The sequence below is a fragment of the Corvus hawaiiensis genome, chromosome Z (assembly GCF_020740725.1).
Source record: "Corvus hawaiiensis isolate bCorHaw1 chromosome Z, bCorHaw1.pri.cur, whole genome shotgun sequence".
Lineage (NCBI taxonomy): Eukaryota > Metazoa > Chordata > Aves > Passeriformes > Corvidae > Corvus > Corvus hawaiiensis.
Window position 1 is genome coordinate 9,646,545 of NC_063255.1, and position 24,779 is coordinate 9,671,323.

Sequence of the window (24,779 nt, forward strand, 5' to 3'; positions counted from 1 at the left end):
CCAAAATATTAATGCCTTATCGTCTGGGAGAAAGAAGCAGATTTGGTGCAAGCATGTCTCTGAAGTGGGGAGAGAGGAGTGATGAAGGATACCCATCAGAGTCTCTGAAGAGCAAAGATGAATGCAGAATTCTCTGTTGCTAGAGGTTAGAGGTGGTCCCTTAGGAGCTAAAGAGAGTAATTGGTAATTTCTGTGCGGAGAGGGTTTGTATTTACAAACTTACACGTGAAAGTTCTTGCTGTGAGCTCATCACTGGCAGCTATTTTCATACCCATCTCACCTATCCTGATTGCAAGGCTATTAAATTGCACAGAGTCATGTTGGGATTAGATTTGCTGAGGACAGTGATGCAGAGGTTTCTGAGCTGGCTTTTCATCTGTATCTCATGGTGGCTGCCGTGCCCCCTTGGCAGTCACCCCCTCAGTCAAAAGCAGCGGTAGTGTTGACTCAGCTTGATGGTTTTCATGCCTGGACATTGGGGCTGAGCTTCTCCTGGGGCTGCCCTGGGAGCAGCCTGGTATTATTTCAGTTATTTGGGTTTTCCACCCCTCCTTTCCTGCTGCCTCCCCCTCCAGCCCTTGTCTCTCTGTGCTCCTTTGAGGTTGTGCAGCTTTTATCAGGTAACCTGACAAGAATGCATGAGGTTGGGGGCAGCACCACAAACTCAGCATTTTGTGAATTGATGGGCCTGAGTCAAGGCTGCTGTGGAGATCTTTGTCCCTGTGCATTTATTGAGGTCTGTAAAAGAGCACATTTAAAGAAACAGAAACTTTAAGGAGAGCAGTTTGCATCACATATGTCATTTTTATGGTTTTTAAGGACAATCTGACATTTTCTGTGAAATGATAACATTGCTCTTACTGCTTCTCTGTCCCTGAAGTTGCATATAAAATTCACTTGTGTGTGGTCTCTTAATTCCCAACAAATACAATGTTTAAAAATTAAGTTCATGCCTCTTGTTTATGCCATTTATACCCCTTTTTTTCTTGAAACTGTCTAGTTCTGTCAGATAAAGGAGCAAATGCCTTCCAGCTCAGCAAAGTGCATTTGCAACCTGCTGTCATTAAGCAGCTAAAGCCGAAGTATCATGGGGACTTCGCTGTCCCAGTCCCTGTCACTATTCTCTTATTCTGCAGCTACAAAGAGCATGTTGTTACATAACTAACATAATTTTTAGTGTCACAGCAGGCAGCTAGTGAAATGGAAACTGAGAACTGGGTTATTTTAGTTAGGAAAGAAAATGAATATATGAGATTATTCAGATCCTCTTTATTTACAAATAGAAAAGTTTTTTGAAGAGCTCTCAGAACAGTTGTTCAGCAGCAAAATTCTCACCAACGCCATTTAGGCAACAAGAAGTGTCACAGCTCAGGTGCCTCTTGTGCTGTTGTGAGTTCATTTAGAGATTACAGTGTTTATCTAAAAACTCTCTGGTAGAACGTTTGGCTGTTGCTTTTAAACCAGATGCTCAAAGTTGTTCTGGTATTTTCACATGCCCGCGCATAAATAGAAGTGGCCTGATTTGCAGAGGTGTGATCAATTCTAGGTCCTATTGAAATCAATGGGAACTGATGAGTGCTCAGTTCTTTTGAAAACCAGGCCATTTATATATAGGTGCCTAAATATGGCACCCAATTTTGAAAAACCTGACTCTAAGACCATCTACTATCTTCCTCCTTTTGATATCTGGGTCCCTTCTGGAAGAAAGGGTAAGAAGGGTAATGAAGAAACAATTGTAATGAAAAGAAGCCAGAAATATTTCTGTGTAGTTATTACGCTGTAACTATAAAAATATTTTTTTAAAATCATTAAAGGCAAGTGTCCATTGGAGTAGAATTTCCTCTTTTGTCTTTACGCTGTTTTATATTGAGGACAAAGCAAAGCAAATAGCTACTCCTGTGCGTGAGCTAATGTAATTACTATCTGGGAATTAAATTTGTAACAAAATAGAATTCAGATAGAAGGTAAAGATACAAAAAACCCCTACCTCTATTGCCAGAAAAAATATGTCTGTACAGATTTTTTTTTTCTTCTCATTTCCAACAGAAAAATATATGCTGAAATGCATTAGTGGATAAATATTCACTTACCAACTCTCCTACTTTCTACAATATCCTGAAAGCAGCTTTGCTTAGAAAATATTTCCATTTCCCACCTGTTTTTTAACAGAATATATAGCAATTTTACATTTTTTACTCAGTATGCTGCAAAGCAGGAAAGAATTATGATCTGTTATCACAATAAAAACTCTGCCAGATAATATGGTTAGAGGCTTTTGCAAAGCTCACAGCATCCTGAGGAACTCATTTCAGCAGTGCCATTAGCCTTCTCCCAAGGAAAGCATTCAGAGCCTTCAGAACAGATTTTATTTGTGGTTACACAACTGTATGAAAACTCATATAATTGATTCCAGAAACCAAATACAAGCTGAAGCATTAGAAAGGATTATTTTTCATGTTATGATCATAAGATTACAGGAAGAAAACATCTGGGGCCTGTGTCAGGTTTGCAAGCCGCCAGGGTCTTCGTTTGTGGGCTTTTTGGAGCAATCATGAGAGCTAGTGACTTACATTTTTCAGGCTGTAGACTGGGCAATGGTGGTATTTCTAATCTGTTTTCCTCTAGCTTTGTTCCATGTTGATCCTCCTATGTTTAATAAGGTGTAATCTCGGAACCTCTTTTGGGGTGAGGATTTCTCCTTTTGGTTCCGCTACCATCTAATATTGTTTGAGCTTTGTGGCCTTATTCTTGAATGAGGAAGAGAGATGGAAGGGAAAAGGCAATCTGTCTTCTCTTTCCAACTAGTTTATTTCCTGAATGTGGTAAAACCTACCCTTATGTTCCCTTCTGCTGGATGTTTAGAAGTGTGGTGACAAAGAGACACTATGAGATTCAGAGAGGAAAATATTTCGTTGTTGTTGTTGTTGTTCGAGAAACCCAGCTAAGGTGAATTTTGATTATTATAGTATCACACAATTCTAGAGCTGATGTTTTGAGAAAAAATGTTAAAACTGGATGAATTTTAGAGCAAGGATGGAGAACAACCCTTTCCTTCTTAACTTTTAGCAGAAGGAAAATTTTGAGACTGAACTGCAAGTCTTCCTTTTAAAGCTGAGGTAACCTGTAGGTCAGGCTGATGTGAGCTTACTTGCAAAAGTGATGTTGGATCATTTAATCAATGTCTCTGAAGTGCACTCAGATTTGAAACAAAACAAAGCAGCCCTTTGAAGTAGGGAGTAAAAGATAGCAATGAAGTTCACCTTAGTTTAAGGTGATGAGTACTTTACTTTTGCCCGTGATTGTGTCATATTCAGCAGTGTAAATGCATTTTAACCATGGCATCCCTTCCTTGACTGATACAAATTTGTGAACTTCAAGGAAGTAGAGGGACATTCACTATCTCAGAAGCTGAATACATGGTTTATTGTACTTCAATATACTTTGGAGCCTAGAAACATTCGGGCGCTATTTTAGGTCTTTTTAATGGGTTACATGTTTCAGTGGGTAAAACACAGAATAATTTCTGGAGAAAGTAAAGCCAAGAGGGATAATTGCAATGTAAATTATGAATAATTAAACAATTAGATGATAAATTTCATATAACCTTCCAGGACTGTATTCAAAGACCTCAACATCTCCAAAGACTCTGGTAATCCCAATACCTCAGGGTATTTATGGAAGTTGGTGGGTTCTTACCCAATAAACTGAGAAAGTATGTTAACTCTTTGCTGGTTTGAGACACATTTCCCTCTCCTTCTTACCAAACCTTGTTGAGAGCAGCTGCTCCTTTCCTTGTCCAGAGCAGCAATTTCATTTCTGTGATGAGAGGCACTGGTCTCAGTACAGACCCACTAAGCAGATCTCCTTGAGTGGCAGAATGCTGCCTCATAGGCCCTCCTCTGGAGGGAGCATCCTGATGGACACTGGCCCTGGGAAGGTAACAGTGGGCAGCCTGGGAAATGAAAGGACATGGAATTGGAAGAGAGACATAGGAACTTTTGTACTTCTCATGTGATCTCACCTGCTGCAATACACCTTGGGATGTTAGTCATATAAAAGCAATGTTAAAATACTGGCATCCCAAATAGTTTTTTGTGGGGTTAACTGAGAGAAAGGGAAGTATCTGCCCAGTTGAAATACCCTGGCAGTTTAGATTAATCTTAGGCTATGTAACCATTTTTAGATTTTGAGATTGTTAATGAGGATTTATTGTCATTTCACAAAATGCTTCCAGACTGCGTGGATACTTGGTTCCTTTGGCTTTCCTGCAGAAAATCTGTTCTCTGTGCTTAGCTTTCCTAAGCCTCTCTGTTGCTGCTGTTGTCATCAGCAGTAATACTGGTCCCCGAATGCAATTAGTGTCCGTGTCACATTGACAGCTTTACAGGTTTCTTGTATGTATTACCTGGAGAAACAGGTTTTCTGCACAGATATTATTGTTTTATTAAGAATTACAAAGACACGTAATGACAGAACAACATGCCCAAAAGCTTGTGTCCCTTTCCAGCTGTTTCAGTTAGTCTGCAAGCCTTATAATTCTCGTATCATCATATAATGTAGCACAGTTACAGACACAGATATATTAAACTCATTTAATTCCATTTGAGGGGTGCCTAATAGTGTTTTGAATATCTGCCTTTGTGTCAGTGATGTTTGTTAGAAGTTTCCAGATATGGTAGCCCAAAAAAGTTAAGGCTGTTGCAGCTCCATGAACCCAGGTCCAGCCAGCAGTGAGGTTGAACATGTGTTACCAGTAGGTTATACCTGTATACATTGTATATGCATATACGTACACAGCCGCACTGATCAATCCAGGCAGAAAACATGGTACTCGCACAAAAACAAGCAGCCCACTCCCACATACTGCAAAACATACATGTCTATAAATAAATGTCTACATATGGAACATGCATCCCACCATCAGCTGGGATCAGACACTCAGGAATTTTTGAGGAATTTCCAACAGTAGTGGGAGAATATCTGCTTTCTCGTTTGGCCTCTTGGGAATCTGCAAGAACGAAATGTATTTCTCTAGCCCATTCAGTTAACCTGGTGGTCACTAAAATGTGAGGAGGATGCTTCCTTTCTCATGCTTTACCCTTGCAGTTAACTTTTTCCCAAATACACAAATGTCAGCAAAATGTGCCTGCATATGTCCTCATTATCATGGTGTCCTCTGCAGCTTTACCAAGGGTGGTAATGAATGGGTGTCAAGAGGAATCTTCTTATCCTCTGCTCTAATAAATGAAAAGAGGAAGCAAGAGGTTGTGTAACTGAGCTGAAAAAATGTCGAATAGCCACATGGAAAAAAACCCTTGGAATACTCAATTAATAATAATGTAAATATATTCGAAATTGGATTTTAGTAAATAATACTTTAAATGAATTATTGCAATATTATTCATGTGGTTGTTCCTGAGAAATTGGACTCCATTAGTTAATACCTTAATGCCAAACATGAATGAACTACAGTCAAGTTTTAGTAAAAAATTTTCTCTTCTGTACAGAAAGATGATAGCAATGTAATCATTTCGGTATCTTAGCAAGAGCTGACTGTGAGTTCAGAATAATGAGACATTGAAAAAATTATCACTTTCAGCTTTTGAAGGAGGCTTAGAGGAAGGCAGAACATAAAATATCAGAAAGTCATTGTTCAAGTGAAAGTAATGGTGTATGTAATTTTGGATGCCAAATAAGGAATAGCAAGATTTAGTATGTTAAGTATGTTGATTTTCCTGATAGTCTTAATTTCTGTATATTGGAATGCAGATTCTCCTATCTTAGAAATAAACTTTACCCTGTAACTACAATTTCTGCTGCAGAAAATGTAAGACAGTCTAAAAAGTACAGTAGATGTATAGGAATGTCTTATCCAGTCCCCTCTCAAATTGATTTGCTCTTCTGTGCCAGGTGCACGTGAGTTTGTTTAAAAGCTATTAGCCATTAGTCTGTTTCATAGCATCACAGTTAGGAAAGGTAAGAAACATGTCCGACACTAATTTTGTGCTCCTCCTGCCCGAGGAGCGTTTCCTGTAGTCTGGCAGTTGTAGTACATTGTGTGGGAAGGCACAAGCACGCACACATACCCTGCGCTGTGAGCCCTGCTGTGTCTCAGCCAGTGTCGGTAGAGCTGCACCCCACAGCTGTGAGCATGAGTTACCTAACTCTGCATGTGATGCCTCCCCCAAGTCCCTCTGCTGCTCTCCCTCTCTTGGTCTGCTGAACAGCACCGCTGCTTGCGTGACTTGAATGGGGATAATTTGAGGGATTCTCTTGCTGTTGCCTGTTTCCTGGCAGGGTAAGAGAAGTTCTATATTTGTCTCTGTGCTCCACTCCAAAGATATTATTTGTCCTGTCAAAGAGGGAACCTTCTGGATCAGGAGTTTATTCTGAGTAATGTATTGAAATTGAGTTCTGTGATAATTCAGATTATAATAGCATGCTGTTTCAGTGAAACAGACTGTTGACATCTTGTTTTCCATATTACCAAAGGGAAAGTGAGGAGTGAATGAAGTATGTGATGAGCAACTTAGTGAGGTAACTCGGGTACCTTTTTGTGTTCTGTGCAAAATGATATGTTTCCAAGTGCACAATAAAAAGTCCATTTGAAAGATTTATGCTGGGGGTACAGTTGAGAAATATTCTTTTCTTTCTAGCTGTGTGTCTTGCAGCTGGATTTTGAATTGCTTGGTGTCTACTAATCGGCTTTACTGGTAGACCTGCTGAGAAAGCATGGCAATTGTCCATGTGGAGTGCAAGAAAAAAATGTAGGCATTAGATTTCTGAGTAATTTTTGGACACAGGCAGTATGAATTTGTGAGGAAAGCTTCATAAGTAATGACAGGTCAATTTAACTGTAGCAGTAATGAGCTAAGAACCAAAAGAAGTCAATTATTTTTCCTTTCACTTTTATTCTGAGAGCTATACTTTGTTAACTTTCTTAGAACTGGATAGGAGGATTCAGTACCATTTTCTGCCATCTGATCTCAAGGGTCAATGTGATAATTTAACTATTTGTGGGGTGTTTTCTGAAAACCTGCCCGAGTCTGCATAAGTAGGCTCATCTCTGTATATTCACGTAAGTGTGTATGAGGTTGATCCATTAAAACCCTCAGATGACCTATGAGTCCAAATTCACATGTCAAAGCTGCATTAGATACTTTATTTGAGATCAGTTGATCCTCAAAGCATTTGGCCAGGCTATGAAAATGAAACTGAGAATTGCAGTTCACTGTGTATTTGAGATTTGTTGGGGGCTTTTCTGTGCAGGAACATGGAGGTGAAATGCTGCTGTGCAGTCCTGTTTCCACCTGAGTTTGGGTGAACTGATCACCCAGAGTGGAGCTGACTTCTGGTGCCTGGAACTGTGCAAAGAGGACTCCTTGTAACTGGCCAAGAGTGTACAAAGTACTTGCTCTGCCTTGTGACTGGCCGAGGGACAGCCTGAATCTCTATGTGAGATGTAGAAAAGCAGTATTTGGCTGAAACTTAGACCTAGAGCTATTATTTTGAACAGAGAACACTAGAACTGTTACTGTAAATTCCTGAAATAGCAAAATAGACATTTAGCCACATATCAAACATCACGTATCTTTGCATGCTCTGCATTGTGTCTCAGGAGGTTTTTAGGTACCTCAGGAGGAGTGTAGGTCTAGAGCAGTGTAGATCTGAGGTGTTGGATGGTGGGATACCACATGCTTGTTAACTCTTCATGGGCTCTGCAGGAAGAACTAAGAAAACCTGCAGTTACCTCTGTCCTCTGATACTCCTTTCCCAATCAGAAAGTATATTGATATTGCTGAATGCCTCTACCCACTATCACCAATCCTTGAAAGTATTACTTGAGTGAATTATCTTGACTTCTCACGTATTTTACCCCATCCTGCCTTACTGAACTGGTTTTATTATGCTCTTTTTCATTGCCTTCTTTTGTTCTCAGTTTGGTCTGAGTGTAGCTCCCCTTGAGAGAGATAAAAGTTCATCTACGTGAGCTCACTGAGCTTATAACAAAGCTTAGTGGTTTTTTTCTATTTTTAGGCAGAAGAATAAACTCCAGCTTGAGTTTCTTGTGTGAGCAGTGACATGTGATCTCAGAGTACAGGTGACGAAGAACTAAATACATAAATGCATAAGATGTCTCAAACAAGCATCAGAAGGGAAGGCAAAGTGGCTAAAAGCACCACTTTAGAACCCATTCCTTAGTTTGCATGTCACCTGTACACAGCAGAAGAAGGGGCAGACAGTGTATTAAGCAGATCTGACAAAGGACATAGATTTAACTGGGACCCTTGTAAAAGTTTCTCTGAAGAATGAAAAACGTAACAGGTTGGGGATGTGATAGAGATAAACTGGCCTAGGTTGTCTTTGACTCATAAAAATTTTAACTTTGGGTAAATGAAGGCAGTAATTCATAAGGGAAAAAAACCAATAACATCTAACCACATTTTAAAGTAAGAACAAGAAAGTCAATAATCCGTGTATCAAGGAGAGGTACTTTGTTTTGTATTTTTAGGCCTTCTTGTAATGCAGAGAGGTCATCTCCAAAACCACTTAGTTATTGAACCTTATTTCACATTTCATAATTTCCCTTTATCACTTAGAGTAATTTTAATTGTCCATAACTGTTCTCCTTCCATGCAGCAGAAGAGTAGCCTCAGAGAACACAGAAGAGAGGGGTTATTTCCAAGTAAATGATTAGAGCACTGCACTAGAAAATCAAATTATATTGCAATGAAATGCAGCTATAAAAATGCTATTACTTTGGAGAATTTTATGTGAGAACCTTCATGGAATGATGCAGTAGGATTTGCAGGATCTACATGCAGGAGCACTAACTTCAGAGAAAAGAAATAATGTAATTGAGGAGGCGCTCTGGTCTGCAAGATGATGTAAAGCAGACTCTTCAAATAAAATAGAGTGATTTTAAACCAGAATGAATCTACATTTAGACAGGTGAAAAAACTTTCCAGTGATGCTAACCTTACTATGTAACATTAAAATGATGGACAGATTCCTGTTTGGTTGATTTGGTTGTTTTTTCCCCATTGCATCAAGGCAACTGGTAATATTCTTAAAGTAAGGTACTTGCTAAGTGCTTTCCTGGATTGGGACCACGGAATACACACAGCATTTTGCAGGATTGATCTCCTGTAAAGTGTATGAAAAATCCCATATTTCTAGGGACTAGCAGTTTACTATCCTTTATTTTTTCCTTTCTCTCTTTTTATCACTATTGGGATTAATAGAATTTTATTGTGTTAACGTTGTTGTATCCCTTATCACCCAAGTGTTTACAAATAGAGCATGAAGATTCCACAGCCCACATTTGCATTGACATTAGTACATTGGAACTTAAATCCTTTCTCTTGTGCTACTATTTCTAGTTCCTGTAGATTCCTAAGGGAAATGTGGAACAATTTCTTTGGAAAAATCCATTATAATACAGTGTTTCTGAACAGTGCTTTTTAAGTAATCCATAAAATCTCACAGATTCTTCCAACCTCACAGACATTCTGGTAACATCTTTGAATTACTTGAGTGTGAAGATGAGTGGGTGGGCTTGATAGAGAGGAGGAAGCTGTGAAAAAAACCCTGCTATGTGGAACAGAGATTGTTTGTTAAATTACTCGTCTGGCTTTCTTATAGTTTGCACTGAATAGACTCTACCACTTCTGCAGTTACATGGTATTCTTTAGACTGTATCCAGTATGACAGACTTATTACTATGACACTATGATCCAGTATCTCAAAAATCAGGTAGACTGAAAGTTTATCAAAAATCAATTCAAAATAATAAAACCAGCCCTTCTTGCTGCTGTGGTATTTTGTGAAAAAAATATCACAGTATTTCATAGGGGTGGAAACAGATTGGATTGTGAGCAGTGCTTCTCTCTTTGGTGTCTGACAAAAGAGGCAAGGTAGAGAGAGACAAATAACTGTCAGCTTTCCAGTGATGCCAACCTTTCCATACAAAGTTAAAATGATGGACAGAGCCCTGCTTGGCTGGTTGGTTTTTTTTCCCCCACTGAATCAAGGCACTTGCTCATGCCCTTAAAATAAAGTACTTGCTAAGTGCTTTGCTGGGTTAGGCAGAAAATGCTTATGCTGCATCACCTGCAAATGCATATTCGTTATTATAAAGTTCTTGTTTGGTCAAATGCTGGGGTACTGTTGTAAGGTAGATCCATATCATGTAGACAGGAGGTGGTGAGAAATTTCTGCTGCTGAGGCAGCCTGATTAAAATGTTTTCATGATTGTAGTCAGTTTGGTAATTCTGAGTTTGCCATGTAAAATAGCAAGGATTAGTTCTCTACCAATATATTTTATATTTGCTGTCATATTTTTATATAAAATATTCTTGACAAATGTAGCAACCCTTATCTTCAGTCAGTATGGTACATTAAAGGTTTGTTTTGGTAGCAGTGCACTTTTTATCAATGAACTATGTGTGAAGCAGTCTATGGTAGATTAATCCATTTCTATCAATAATCTTTCCAAAATAACACCAATATATCTATCCCTCATTGACACAAACTATCAAGCAATGGGGAAAAAACACCAAACGAAAACAAATCAATGCAAGAAATAAAAACTAAAGCGAGTAAATGGATGATGTGGCTCACATGGCATTTGGCTTCATGCTGCTGCTGAAAAATCCTACTCCCGGCCCAGCTCTTGCTGAACTGGAGGAAATCAAATGCAAATTCAGGCATGTGAAATGGAGTTTCACACATCTGAGACAGCCAATTAATGTGATTTTTAGTTTTCCACTCTTTTGGTAATGTGGGACTTCTGAGTCAGGAGAAGGGTTTTTTTCCTTATTATTTATTTTGTTCTAATATGAGGATTATTTATTTTGTAATTTTCTTTGAGAGTTGTTTACTTTATTGCTACTGGCTGATACAGAGAAAAAGAATTAATTTTGTGATGTTTTTAGAATTAGCATGCACTCTACTGTCAGGCCAGCAAAACAAAATTTCATATACCTCCTTTACTGCATATTTTTATTCCTAGGAATGCAGCTATGAAGAATAAATCTAATCCAAAATATTTGAGCTGTCAAAAATTCAAATTCATAAGCTTATGAATACCCCTAGGTGGCACTACATGCTTTTTTTGTTAAAAAATAATCAAATATTTTATATGTAAATAAAAGCAAAATCATAATAGTTTAATACCCATGATGAATACATTCCATATTTTCTTCAATAAAGGTGGCTAACATGTTTTTTTTTCACAACTGTCATGGTTTAACCCCAGATGGCAACTAAGTACTAAGCTGCTGTCTCGTTTCCCTTTCCCCCTTCTCTCATCAGTGGGATGGGGAGGAGATAGAGGAAAGAAAAGAAAATAGAACTCATCCGTTGACATAAGAACAGTTTAATAACTGAAACAAAGTAAAAGATAATAATAATAACAACAGCTACTACAATAATAATAGCAGCAACAACAATAATAATTATAATCACAATAATTGTAATGCTAATACTACTAATAATAATTTTAACCAAAAGGAGAGGGAGAGAGGGAAATAAAACCCAAGAAAGTCTAGTGATGCACAACAAAGTGCTCACCACCCACTGACGGATGACAAACCGTGTCCTTGAATCCTGATCGTCTTCCTATCAGGTAATTCCCCCAGTTTATGTCCTGGCCATGTCGGTCTGTGTATGGAATATCCCTTGGCCAGGTCGGGTCAGCTCTCCTAGCCATTCTCCCCCAGCCTTTGTGCACCTGCTGACTGGCAGAGCACAGGACACTGAAATGTCCTGGATTTAGGGCGAGCACTGCTGAGCAACAACTAAAACATCAATGTGTCACCAACATGATTCTCTTACTGAATACAAAACACAGCACTGTATCAGCTAGTAAGAAAAAAATCATTCTATCCCAGCTGAAACAAGTACAATAACTCATGGAATACAATTTTTCTTTTCTGAGGATTGAGTGATATTCTACTAAAGATTTTTTAGAATTTTGTGGAAAATATGTACAAGGAATTGAATACAGAATTTTCTTTTTAAAAGTATAAAAAATTCACTAAAATGTGTTCGTATTTTTATTTAGATTTTAACATGTTTTAATACTTCCCTGGTAAAGCCATGCCATCAGGGACACAGGGGACAAATGGAAGTGGACTGGGTCTGAGTGGTTGACCTATTTCATAAGAATAAAGGTTCTCACACATTGTGTGTGTGAATTAATTCATTCTGGTGACCAGTAAGTGTAGAAGTATGTTAACTATTATGTTCTTCTTTTTCATCTTTGGCTACAAAATCTGGACAAGACTGTCCCAGGGGTTTGTGTGAAGACAGAAGACCCCCCACGAGACTGGGTCAGCTTTTTGTGTGGTACAAACACCGGGCAGTGCAGGACTAGGGCAGAGCTGCATGGGTACCCAGGCTGGCTCATCACGCTCATCTTGGTTGCGTAGGGTTTGGTTGTCAAAAGAGTCTGTCAAAGGAGCAGAGGAGCTACAGCTGTTAACTTCCTACCCTCTTCATTCCCCAAACCGGGAAGAAAAGGCCTGGCATTGGTTCAGCCCTCTTTTGGATCTCTTAATATGGGGAACAAATGCCCTTGGAGAGTGGAGACCAAAACCCCAGCTACTGCAGTAAAACAACCTAGAAAACCCTCCCCAAGGGTATTTAGGTGCTAAGACTAAATGAGTCTTCCCAGGGGTCTTTTGAATTTCCATCATCCAGATTTCCTTCTCAAGCAACACTGGGGGGTTCTTCCACAGAGGATACCCAGCTGACTCATTTATTGCAAAAGGCAGGAGGCTCTGAGTTGTCTGCATGTCTGATATGAGAGGAGTTTTCTCTGGTTCTTGTCTTGCCTTTTTTATTTTACAGAGGTGTCCTGTGTATGAATCACCATTATTGCTGAGCTCCAACTGGTAAATTATATGTACAGGTGTAGGTCTGTGTCTATTTCTGTGTAGACTTCAGGGTGATCACAAATATCGACTGCATTAATAAACTTCAAAAGCTAAAGCATGACAGCTGAGCTGCTAGCAATACCAAAAAGGAATATCTGTGAAACTTTTCGTAGCAGTCAGCACTTGTGGTAACATCTGTGCCATTGCTGAAGTAGCACTGCAGGTGATGGCTTGAGTCCTGTTGGCTTTGGCACAACTGTTTCTGTGACATCTGATGCAGAAGAACTGAAGTAACCAAAGCTGAAAAACACAAAAGAACCTTTAACTGTGTCCTAAATTAGTATTAGTCACAAGGGAGTTTTACAACTAATGAAGTGTTAGACACCTAGAAGCCTCCTGGATTAAAATGAATAGGCTATGTGTTGGAGAAGAACAAGCTGATAGAATTGTACGGTCATAGAATTTCAGGTTGGAAAGGACCCACAAGGATCATAGGGTACAACTCCATTTTAATCACATGACTATCAAAACTGAACAGCAGGATCAAGGCATCCTTCAGATATTCCTTGACCTCTGAGAGGTTTGGCGCTGTAGGAAGGCTGTTCCAGGGAACGGCTATCTTCTCAGTAAAGAACCTTTTCCTGAACTTCCCTTGGAGCAGCTTCATTCCACTTCCTTGTGTCCTGCTGCTGGTCACCAGGGAGAAGAGATCAGCACCTCCCCTTCTCTGCCTCCCATGAGGAAGGTGTACCCTGCTGTCAAGTCCCCCCTCAGCCTTCTCTCCTCCAAGCTGAACAAGCCAATTGACCTCAGATACTCAGTCTTGCCCTTGAGACTTCTACCATCTTGATCACTCTTCTGGACACACTCTAATAATTTGAAATCCTTCTTCTATTGAGATACCCAAAATTGCAGATAGTACTTGAGATCCACACCAGTGCAGCGTAGAGTGGGACGACGTTCAGACATCCTGGATTTTCATTGTATGTGTTATACTGCATGATATTTTTTCTGAATCCTAAGCCTGGATTGGCCACATCTAGGTGATGTTGCTTAGCAGGACAGGTTTTTCACCTTTTTAAAGTTGGTGTAAAATAAGTAATAGGAATAGCAAGAAACTGTACAGATTGTGCATGTTCTCTGTCTTGGATTTCAGTGCTTGGTGACTTGGGCTAGAGTGTATATTTATATATACAGATTTAATGGAGAGTGATGACTCTTTCCTGTCAGCTTCCTGCTAAATTGTGTTTGAGTCCACAAAACATACCAAGCAGAGTGTTTTCTCACAGGTCATCGGAGAAAGATGGGTAAATGCTCACATGACATCCTCCAGTTGGTTAGGTAAAATCTGGTGTCCATGTGAGTCATGTGTAAACTTCAAAATATGCAAAATCTATACATTTCTCTCCAGCTTGCGTTTCAGAAAAGAGCATTTACATCATCAAGGCAAATTTTACTGCTACAGATAGCAAAAGTGCAAGAACATTTAATACAGACTGTTATAACATTGCTGTTTGTTGAGAACAAAGAGACATGCATGTTCTCAGTGCCAGGAATATAGACACGCAAAACTTGAACTTACATACATTTTTATGTAGAGATATTATAATAGGAAATATTAATGGATCTTTTTGTTGTTTCAGGCATAAAATCAGAATGTGCAGTATCTGAGAAAACAGGGATTAATACTTGAAATGAACTAAAATCCATATGAACAACAGCTCTTGTGTTTCAGCTGTCTTTGCCAAACAGCTGTCTCTCCCTCTTGAGTACGTGCCTCCCCAAACCTTTCTCCTCTTATGGCTGGGACAGACTGCCATTTATTTTAATTCAGCCACAAGAGGACAGGGAAAATGAAGTGAAATGTTGCATCCACTGAAGACAATACCAAACTCCTACTGACTTTTGGGAAAAAGGATTTCCCTGGGATACCTGAATGTTTATAGATCCCAAAAAAGAACTCTGTTACATTCTTAAGGAAAGGTCTTTTTGAAATCAAAGAGATGGAGCAGGAAATCGCGTGTTGAGTGTGGCACTGTTTGGAGCTGCCTTTACACACACAAATGATTCATTTGATAGGGAAGCACTGTTAAGGGGTGGTAGCTAAGGTAGATGCTATCCTTTATATGTTAGTACATTATATTCATCACTAGAAAACAAACCGTACACTGTTTTCCCATTTTAACAGTTGTATTTTAATGAAGAGAAAAGAACAGTACACTGATGGAATTACATTCTGCTCGTAGCTGAGAGGTAAATACTAAGAGAGCAGATAATTGTTTTAGAATTGTGCTCCTTCAGAAAGGAGGAATCAATAATCACTGAAGTGGAAAAGGAAGACCAATTGAAAGGAAAAATAAAAAGTTTGAAAGGAAGATGTTGGAGAGACCTGACTGTGATTTAGAGAGGATTTAGTCTGTGATTATGTAATCTTTTCCATCTTTTGAACATAACGATGTACTTCATTAGTTGTTTTGTTTTGACTTTCAGAGATAATGTTTGCTTTATTGTTACCATGGTGCAATGAACTCCTTTGTTCTTGGGGGAAAAAAAAATTAAAAAATTAATTATTTAGGATTTTTTAACATGAATAATATTTATCATTGTTTCTCATGTAAAGAAACTGACTACTCCCACTCCATAATCCCAGGAGTGTACATGGGATGAGCACTATTTGTTGAAACTATATGTAAGAAATGCATGACCTCCATGTGGTGGGTGCACAAGAAAGCCCCAGAAGAGTCCTCTGTCTTCTGTCACTTTTTGTCCAGGTAGCCAGTAGACAGCCAGAGATGAACTGTAGCATCCATGTCTCTTGCTTCTCAACAATGAGCTTATCTGCAGCTCATGTTTAAAGAAGCACAAGTGACCAGAATAAGTGCAGGACTTGGGCAGAACACAGTCTGAATAGTTAACATGAGGCATGTTAAAAAAGTAAGACAACTTCTTTATTTATTTTTAATGTGTTTATTTCAGAAATAGAAGTCAGCTGGTAGCCAGTCAAACCACCAAGGATTTCCCAGAATGATCATGACTGTGGATTGGGACTTTTTTTTTCAATTTTATTTATGACATTTTAATGTCTAGAAAACATGTGGGTGACCCAGGAATGAATATTATTTTTTTTTCTGGGCATCTGAGGAGACAAAACTGTATTTGGCAGGTTGATTTATAAAAAAATGGCCATTGTTTATTGCTGCTTGTGGGGCTGGGAGTATTAAAGCAAGTTCCATGCAGATGTACCCCCCAAGTGACAGGGTCATTTGGGCAGGTGATAAATTGTCCAGAGTAATTTCAAAATTGTGCTTCAGGGAATACTGCCTGGTAGAGAATTGAGTAAGTGCTACTCCACATTCAGCAGTCTTTCAGAAAACTCCCTGCAACCTGTTTTCATTGCTTACAGAGCATCTCCACAGGGCAAGAACTGTGTAGAAATATTGTTTTTGTAGCTCTGTAAAACCATGACTTTTCCTGCTCTTTTTCCTAACTAGAGTGATGGTACACTCATGCATACCCCACAGGCACACAACAGTTATGCGGCTGGAAAAGTATTTGGAGATAAAACATTATCTGTCTTGTGGGATGGGGTTGCTTAGAAACGCTTCGTATTTTATTTTCAACACCTCATTAGAAATAAGAGGGGCTGATAAATAAGAGGGTCTGCCACCATCCCCACAAAATACTTCAAGACACCCTGACCCTCTTTATGAAGGGTTCAGCTTACATGCTTGATCATGGCATGTGGGCAAACCTAGTCAACTGGAAAAAAACAAAGAGCAAACCCAAAGGTCCTGGCTCTATTACAGCATTAGACAATGTCAGAAGAGGGCAGCCCTGCTGGCAGCAGGCCGGTACTCCTCCTGGCACTCACCACTTCTGTTGCTTGGGGATGTGCTTCAGCGCCGCTTTTTCCATCTCTGTCAGCCACGCGTGAGATGCTGTCGCCCAGGGCACCTGATGGCACTATCCGAACAGTGCACAGTCTTAGCCCGTTTCCATGCATGATGAGTTGGTTTTCACATGGGTTAGTTCTCCTCCCTCCTGCCACCTCTGTGTTCTCTATTGTCCTCTCCCTGGGCTATTAGCTGTACCATGGCCTTTGGAAACACTTGAAGCACCTAGTGCTTAGCTGGTGCTGCCGAATGCAATGATAAAAATACCTCACCATCCCACTGTCGCTCTGCAATTGCATAAATACTGTTCTTGCTATTCAGTCTCCATCACAGCACAGTCACAGAGTTGTAATCTGTAGGAGACTGGGAGCACACAGGATAAATGGCTTCAGGATTTAGCCTTCTGGAAACAAAGGATTTCTGTAATTTAGGATTAACTTAGGAAAAGGGAGATGATTGGAATATCATTGAAAACTTGCAGACTCATCTGTTTTTATTGTAGGCCTTAAAATAATGCTTTTCTTTCTCTGTCCCAGTTCCTGGAGTTGAGTGATTTTGCAAATATCTCAGACTTATTACTATTTTCTTTTTTTTTTTTTTAATAGCTAATTTTAGCCACCAGTTTCTGAGGGAAGTTTGATAGGCATGCAAATATGAACAACCCAAAGGATATTTTTAAGTGAATCACAGGTTTTGCAGGGTCACCTGAATCACAATAATACTGGCTTGGAGTTGGCAATATTTCTACAGTGTGGTGGTTGAAATACTGACCTTTTAATGGCAGTCATTTGGTACAATCATTCTAAAAAAAGGATGGAAGAGTTACTTATTCTGAACTGGAGAATCTTTTATGAATATTTTTTGATATAATATTCATGTTCTCCCTTGGAGTATATAAAAGAAAAAAGAGGGTATGGCACAGGGACAGGGTATAGCAAAAGTAGAACGTGGAATAGAGGAACTGAAATTGTACTGCAGGGATGCTTTGGGGAGCAAGAATATGAGAAAGCACAGAAATCAGGGGAAAATTCTCATCTACTTACTGAAAGTAAATCCTTTTCCTCCAGATGTTTAGTAACAGGAGAGTCTGCCTTTAAAAGTACAAAGTGAGCCAGATTCTCAATGCTAATTTGGAATGCATTGAAACAGGAACAAGAAAGTTCTTGTAACAGCAGTGTAAATGGAATCAAAGATAAAACTATCAAATATCCCAAAGGAAATGTTCCAAAGTGTTCCATTCGTTCAAGGAAGAATTAAAAAAGTAGGGGTACATGGGATTATTCAAAGAAGAGCATGTTTACTTCAAGTTCTTAGTCTGCAGTTTAGCTTCACCATGTGTCTTCTCCATTGGCTGCCAGACTGTCATTATGGGTTATGCTGTTGTTCACCAGCCAGTTTGATTCCAGCTGGACTTTGGAGACAACTTTGGTGTCAGCAGGGAAAGCAGAAGCAGGACACTGCAAAAAAGGCTGTGTGGGGGTTAGCATACTAATCCCCCTCAGAAGCCAAAGAGTGAATGCATTTGGTTCAAAAGAAGTGTGAAATGAGAGATGTTTTTGCTTTGTGCTGTGCTCAGTGCTGCAGTATTTCGTAGTCTGTGATGTCAAGGAAGAGCTGACACAACACCAACCTGCACTGACTGTCCTGATGTGAGGGTGCTTTAATTGTTGGTGTGCTTGTAACAGGTTGGACTGGAGGGAGGTCAGGGAGTTAAAAGCTGCATGAAATGCTCTTGACAACGGATGAAATTCTGTCACTTTTCTTTTGTAAATAATCTGTAAATAATAAACCTAAATTACTGAGCCTTCAGCAATGTGGTCTGGGTAGGATATTTCCCACAAAAGCTCACTATTGGTTGCTAAACCTGTAAGGTTTGCAGAACACAGGATGGAGCATGTAGTCCTGTGGAGCAACACGCAGCTGATTTTTCTGACATCCCTATGGATCCACTGGGAAAGGCTGCAGACAATCCCACAGACAATCGCTGGCAGTAGATCAGTGCAAGACTGCAAGAAATGAGTCCATAGAAGGTTGTTCCTGTTACCAAGTGCAGGATGGACTTAAATACTGCTCTGAAGGAGATCTGTCAGTAACATCTAGTTAGCAGAAATACTGATACAGTAAATCAACTACTTGAGAGGGCAGAGGTTTTCCTGGGATAAACAATTGTGTGTATTGTCTGCTACAACATGAATGGCCAACTGAAAGTGTAGACTGAAGCTGTAGTGTAGCGGGTTCAGTTCGAAAACCGGGCAGAAACACCAATTTAGTGAAGTGGTTCTGTTCAGATTATCACTTACTTATTTTGTTTCTGTGAGATAAGAATTAGGAGAAAGCAAAGCAGGCACAAACCTTAAACAGTTGCGGTACAAAGGAAAAGTTTGATTACTAACAAAATTAAAAATAAAGAGAAATAACAAGAAATTAAAGCAAATGCCCCCCTCCCCCTCTCCAGCCACTTCCCTCATTATTTCAGCTCACACAAAGGGTACCAGAGCATGGGATGTTAATCAGTGTTGCAGTTCTTGATAAGTCTCTTTCATATGCTTAAGGAAAAAAGGGTTTTCTTCAGCTGCACGTGGTTCCCAAACTGCCACCAACAGCAGACCTGCCCAGAAAGAAACAATCTGCTGTGGTGTAAAACATCTCTTCCATGAAAAATCTCACGAAAAATCTCACAGTTCCTTCACACTGCCAAACATAGGCTATCACATGGGGTTATTAATTCTTTTAAGGATGAGTTATTTTGGCCTGAACACAAAGGCTTTTCTTTTCGTGACGGGAAGTCTCTAAAAGCCTCTCAATACTTCTATATAGCCTGGCATAGGCGCTCTTCACAATTTTCATGGGCCACACGTGAACTTGTCATCCCCCCATGTACTTCAAATGGATTAAAGAGACAAACAGTTTGTGGTATTACAGTTTCTTACCACAGCATGCAAGAAGGTTTTTTGAGCTGCGCGCCAGAATCGCAGCACCGCCCTCTTTTCTCCCGTCGCCATGCTCAGCTCCGTCTCACGTGACTCAGTTTCTCTTCCTCTCTGACTCTGAAGCCGCCATGCTGAAGAGTGTCCTTGTTCAGGCTTTACGGTGGGGAAAGCCTCGCTCCCTCTGTGCTACTGGCTGCGTGGTGTCTTCAGTTCAGCGCGAAGTGTGCTGGCTGCAGACAGGAGGCACCGCTGGCTCCCGGTGGCTCCGCCGGCTCTGCATGGAGAGGACGGGAGAGGGACCCGCCCGTCCAGGAAGCCGCGCCGGATGGGTTTAGCTGTGTGGCAGTCCATGGCTGGTTTTAGCTGTGTGGCAGTCCATGGCTGGTTTTAGCTGTGAGCAGTCCATGGCTGGTTTGAGCTGTGAGCAGTCCATGGCTGGTTTGAGCTGTGAGCAGTCCATGGCTGGTTTAGCTGTGTGGCAGTCCATGGCTGGTTTGAGCTGTGTGGCAGTCCATGGCTGGTTTGAGCTGTGAGCAGTCCATGGCTGGGTTTAGCTGTGTGGCAGTCCATGGCTGGGTTTAGCTGTGTGGCAGTCCATGGCTGGGTTTAGCTGTGCAGCAGTCCATGGCTGGGTTTAGCTGTGAGCAGTCCATGGCTGGGTTTAGCTGTGGCAGTCCATGGCTGGGTTTAGCTGTGAGCAGTCCATGGCTGGTTTTAGCTGTGCAGCAGTCCATGGCTGGTTTTAGCTGTGGCAGTCCATGGCTGGGTTTAGCTGTGAGCAGTCCATGGCTGGGTTTAGCTGTGTGGCAGTCCATGGCTGGGTTTAGCTGTGCAGCAGTCCATGGCTGGGTTTAGCTGTGAGCAGTCCATGGCTGGGTTTAGCTGTGAGCAGTCCATGGCTGGTTTGAGCTGTGAGCAGTCCATGGCTGGTTTTAGCTGTGCGGCAGTCCATGGCTGGTTTTAGCTGTGAGCAGTCCATGGCTGGTTTTAGCTGCGGCAGTCCATGGCTGGGTTTAGCTGTGGCAGTCCATGGCTGGGTTTAGCTGTGAGCAGTCCATGGCTGGTTTTAGCTGTGTGGCAGTCCATGGCTGGGTTTAGCTGTGCGGCAGTCCATGGCTGGTTTAGCTGCGGCAGTCCATGGCTGGTTTTAGCTGTGAGCAGTCCATGGCTGGTTTTAGCTGTGTGGCAGTCCATGGCTGGTTTAGCTGTGAGCAGTCCATGGCTGGTTTAGCTGCGGCAGTCCATGGCTGGGTTTAGCTGTGGCAGTCCATGGCTGGGTTTAGCTGCGGCAGTCCATGGCTGGTTTAGCTGTGAGCAGTCCATGGCTGAGTTTAGCTGTGGCAGTCCATGGCTGGTTTTAGCTGTGCGGCAGTCCATGGCTGGTTTGAGCTGTGAGCAGTCCATGGCTGGTTTGAGCTGTGAGCAGTCCATGGCTGGGTTTAGGTGTGTGGCAGTCCATGGCTGGGTTTGAGCCGTGTGGCAGTCCATGGCTGGGTTTAGCTGTGAGCAGTCCATGGCTGGTTTTAGCTGTGGCAGTCCATGGCTGGTTTTAGCTGTGCGGCAGTCCATGGCTGGTTTAGCTGTGAGCAGTCCATGGCTGGTTTAGCTGTGTGGCAGTCCATGGCTGGGTTTAGCTGCGGCAGTCCATGGCTGGTTTGAGCTGTGAGCAGTCCATGGCTGGTTTGAGCTGTGAGCAGTCCATGGCTGGGTTTAGCTATGAGCAGTCCATGGCTGGTTTGAGCTGTGAGCAGTCCATGGCTGGGTTTAGGTGTGCGGCAGTCCATGGCTGGTTTGAGCTGTGAGCAGTCCATGGCTGGTTTGAGCTGTGTGGCAGTCCATGGCTGGTTTGAGCTGTGAGCAGTCCATGGCTGGTTTAGCTGTGAGCAGTCTATGGCTGGTTTGAGCTGTGAGCAGTCCATGGCTGGGTTTAGGTGTGCGGCAGTCCATGGCTGGTTTTAGCTGTGCGGCAGTCCATGGCTGGTTTGAGCTGTGCAGCAGTCCATGGCTGGTTTTAGCTGTGAGCAGTCCATGGCTGGGTTTAGCTGTGTGGCAGTCCATGGCTGGGTTTAGCTGTGTGGCAGTCCATGGCTGGTTTTAGCTGTGAGCAGTCCATGGCTGGGTTTAGCTGTGAGCAGTCCATGGCTGGGTTTAGCTGTGAGCAGTCCATGGCTGGTTTAGCTGTGAGCACTCCATGGCTGGTTTTAGCTGTGGCAGTCCATGGCTGGTTTAAGCTGTGCGGCAGTCCATGGCTGGGTTTAGCTGTGAGCAATCCATGGCTGGTTTTAGCTGCCTGTGGCTCTGGGACAGTTCCCCCCACCCAACGACCCAGGGTCCGTGCCGCGGCATTGGGAAAGGGAGGGGCAGGGGTCCCGGCCCGGCCCAGCGGGGCCCGGAGGCTCGGAGCCCCCCTCACCTTCCAGCAGGCGAGCTCCGACCAAAGGTGAATCATGCTTTCCATGCGGTTTAAATATGTAAATTGTGAGAAGCGTCATTAGTCTAAAAGACTGTCCATCAACTCAGGTTCAACCCACTACATGTAGTAATTGTGCAAAAGGTGTTTATTTGTGTAGTCTTCAACAACAGATCACTCAAGACTCAGAAGCCACATAAAATCTGACTGCAATGATGAAATGTTCAGATCAAATCTCTGAAGAGAGACCCTAGGTGATTACCTGGGGTGACTTCAATGTCAGCAAGAGCTCTGATAGGGAACCAGTCAGCTTTTGGAAAGTGCATCTAGTGGATCTGTCTTGTTCCTTTATTCCCATTAGGCATTGTGTTTAATGAGGTTAACTTGTTAAAAAAAAAGTTACTAAATGTAGACTTTTCTTTGAGGGACTATATAATGGTAAACTCTGTGAGAGGTACTTAAACATTAGGCTTGCTGTGCACTAACAGTTTTCTCTTTCAAACAGGTTTTTTTTTTCAAAATACCTTAGCATAATAAAATAACCATGTTAAAATTAACAATTATGTAATATTAATTTATTTTATCAAAAACAATGGAAAAAATCTAGACACGATGGTCCCTCATCCACCTTTCATTGTTAAAATGGATAGCATTAAAACATAAAATCTAAGTTGATTCTGTATATTTTTTCTGCAGAAAAATTTTAGCCTTCAGGCACAAGTGTGAATTTAAATATTTTGAAAAAGATATAAATCAAAGAACCCAAATAAGACCATGAAAGAACACTTTTTTTTCTTACTATATTTCCTCTTTTTTAATACTGCCTGTATGTCTATTTTGTCTTTTTTTTCTCAATTTCTCACTTTTTTAATCACACAGGGTATCTGTAGAGACTTCCTGAGTATTCAGGAATGTGAACAAATCATGCTTGTGTGTAAGCAAGCATACTCTCACTTTTTCTAACAATGATAGCCATGTATTTATCAGTTGTCGAACACAGAAAAATAGAATAATTCAGCATATGAATAACTCAGCTCTAGGCAGTTTTATGTACTAAGCCAAATAAACATAGTGCTTTTGAAGAGAGACTATTGTGTGCAAATTTCCAAAGTAATTTCTTTACAATGTTGATTTTTTTTTTTTGTCCATATATGTCTTTTTACCAGGCAGCTAAATTCTTAAATTCTGATGATGATTTTTAAGGCCAATTATTAAGATTATGATCCTGGTATGTTCTTTGTACCTGCCCAGGCATCTTTTTTTTTTTTTTTTCTTTTTTTTTTTTAATTAGGCTTTTAAAACTCTAAAAGATATCTTCTATGTGGTTTTGAGTGGCAGTAAGATTTTAACTGCAGACTTCATTTGCACTTCCCACAAGAAAGGTTTTCTATAATTTCGTTCAATTATCCATATAATTTTAAAAATCATTTGTCAATATTATGAAGCATTGATTTAGACCACAAATCACTGATTCCTTACTGGAAGAATAATTAACTCGCATATATACTTTTAGATGTTATTTCTTGGATTTTTATGTCTCTGTGTTATTATGATATATGAGTGACTTGATTGTATTTGCTATTACAAGATTTTCATAGGAACAAATGGATTTCTTGTGTTTAGGGCTTTAAGCATTCAACTCATGAACAGTTCCAAATTTCACACAATATTAGCATTAATCAACTACCTTGAATTGTACTGATAGTGTTGGGGTTTTTTTGTAACTATTGACCTATGAACTCTTCAATTAATTTACTATAAAAAGCAGAATTCAGATTCCGATACGGTATGAAATTTTACATATTTTATTCACGTTATATCTAATCTTAACAACTCAAATCTATAAACATTAAAACAATGTGCCTCATAAAGCAACATTTCTTGGGCTTTTTAAAAGGAAGGTATTGCATGCTATTAAAATAAAGCATTGAGAACCAGTTTCATCTCAGAAGTTTTATTCCACAGGAAATTTAACATAATTACTAATTTTCAATTCCTTGCACATTATTTCCATGTTTGGAAGATTAACCTCAACAGCTTCAGAAAGACATCAGCTTAAATTCCCCAGAAGAAATATTCTTCATTATTTCTATTGTTTTCAGTGAGATCATTACACTGCCATATTATAATTAGGACAATTGATTTGGAGCTCAGCTATGTGGCAGTGTGACTTGGGGAGAAGGCAGCATGTAAAAAGAACTGTGGTTAATGAACCATCCACTTAAATCTCAAAGTGATACTTTTAGGAGGAGTTAGGATCATGCAAGAGAAAAGTTTCTTTTGCTTTCCTACACACACTTTCTTTTGCTTCCCAAACCTGGTTCTGGCTGAAACAAGAGGAGCTACTTGAAATATTTGCCCCATGTTATGACAGACACATCTAGAGAAAAAACTGTTTTACAGCAATAGTTTCAGATACAATTTTTGTAAATGTGAAAACTTTCAAGTTTCTGTGTACATCTAATCTTTTGGTACTTCATGAGTTATCAAAAAGTATCTGATTTCATGTTTTATTCACAGAGATGGGAAGATAAAAATATTACTACCTTAAAAAAAAATGAAAAAAAAAGAAGGTCAAGAATATACTGAGTTTGAAAGAAGTTGGTTACAGGCGTCCTATTTGTACAATGATGATTGTACATATGTTGGATATGCTGTTTCTTTC

At 40.4% G+C, this 24,779-nt stretch overlaps 1 protein-coding gene and 1 long non-coding RNA gene across 2 annotated transcripts in view; both read left to right on the forward strand.

The window, feature by feature from the left end:
- HCN1 (hyperpolarization activated cyclic nucleotide gated potassium channel 1) overlaps positions 1-24,779 on the forward strand; it is a 207,587-nt gene that overhangs the window by 80,646 nt on the left and 102,162 nt on the right. The window lies entirely within an intron of this gene.
- On the forward strand, positions 429-24,749 carry LOC125319877. Its single transcript, XR_007200927.1, has 3 exons — positions 429-439; positions 16,694-16,698; positions 23,366-24,749. It is a non-coding gene; the product is annotated as an uncharacterized LOC125319877 (long non-coding RNA).